Raw genomic sequence first — 1,462 nt, 5'->3', positions numbered from 1 at the left:
TTGAAAACTTTAGCCTCTTACTGCAAAACATGTCCACTGAAACAATGGACTGTATGATGGAGACGAACCTATGTCATGACTCATGAGTTGTAACTTGGAAGAGCAAGAAAGCGAAATGATCCGATGCGTGCTGAACTAACATCAGCAAGCAGAGGATGCTCCAACCGAGGGATATCAACATCATCGCAAGATGATGGCATCTCTGAATTATGATGATATGGTCCTCATTGGCATTCCATAATGCGCAGAAACGGGATGGTAGCTTTGTCCAGGATCATCACGACTGGGCACCTCGCACTGGATTGTCTCAATCAACGACTTCCCTACCACTCTTGCTGCTGAAGCACGACCTACCACCGGGCGGCAACCTCTTCATTGGTGGCACGGAATCTGAAACGGCATCGTGCAATGCGCGTCGGTTGCAACCCCGTCCGTTGATGTTGTTTTCGCAGCGGCACCGCCGGCAAGGAGCCCGCTTTCCTTGGTTGCAATCAACTCGTCCTCCATGGTGGACTGCAGCACTTCGGCGATGGCCGTGCGGCTATCACGGTGCAGGCTTGACCCCGTATTCGGTGGTCGCACGCCTTCTTCTCTGATCTCAGCCATGCCATTGGCCTCCTCATCCTATGCTCCCTCTCGGTTGTCCTCCGTCTCCTGATCATCGCGGTCAGCTCTGACGCCCCGATGCTCACTGGATCCTACTGCTCCTCACACATGTCCTTGAAGTCATCGATCACTACGACCACCTCATGGGTGTTCCAGTCGGCCTCGCTTGGAGCGCAGCCCTCCGGCTCCGGCGGCGCCACCTGTGCGGCGACGACGAACATGATGTTGAGCCGGCAAAGGGGGCAATTGGAGTGCGACTTGACCCAAGTGTCGATGCATTGCCGGAGGAAGTGGACCGCGTGGCTGCATTTCGGCAACAGCCGCAGAACTCGCGTGTCAGGCTCTCTGAAGAAACACCTAAAGTGAATGCACTGTTGAAGATGTGTGAAGCGTTATCGGCCACCGATCTTCGATCCAATGGTTGCGACATAAAGTGTACTATGGAAATTCCGACAACGCCCCTGGCTGGCCGCACGCGTCCCTCACCTGCTCACCGCGCGCGTCCCTCTCCTCCTCTGGCTATAAAGCCATGTAATCCCCTTTGTTTCACTTTATGCTTATTGTAATTGGGTTAGAACCCTAGCCGCCGGTGGCGAGCTACCATTTTCCTCAGTAAAACTCCTAAATTCCTCGCGATCCCTCTCAGTTTAGATCTTTGGTTTGCTTGAGCATGATCATATTCTGTTTCTAGTTAGTCTGAGCTTGACAATTGGTATCAGAGGCCCAGTCCTTCCTTGGCACATCGGGGCGGGCGCAGCAAGGAGATAGATCTCAGGTCAGGTGACAGGGCTGCTGGGTCTTCGTCCTGGTTGCTGGAGCACCCTGCTTCAGTGGTAAAACCCCAGGGAAGAGATCG

At 53.9% G+C, this 1,462-nt stretch overlaps 1 pseudogene; it reads right to left on the bottom strand.

The window, feature by feature from the left end:
• Nucleotides 1-277: 277 nt before the first annotated feature.
• LOC123396700 lies at nt 278-1,210 on the bottom strand (annotated as a pseudogene).
• Nucleotides 1,211-1,462: the final 252 nt, after the last annotated feature.

This window comes from Hordeum vulgare, chromosome 5H (genome assembly GCF_904849725.1).
Source record: "Hordeum vulgare subsp. vulgare chromosome 5H, MorexV3_pseudomolecules_assembly, whole genome shotgun sequence".
In the NCBI taxonomy this organism is placed as follows: domain Eukaryota; kingdom Viridiplantae; phylum Streptophyta; class Magnoliopsida; order Poales; family Poaceae; genus Hordeum; species Hordeum vulgare.
Note: the sequence above shows the minus strand (reverse complement) of the source record. Positions and strands in the feature narration are given on the sequence as shown.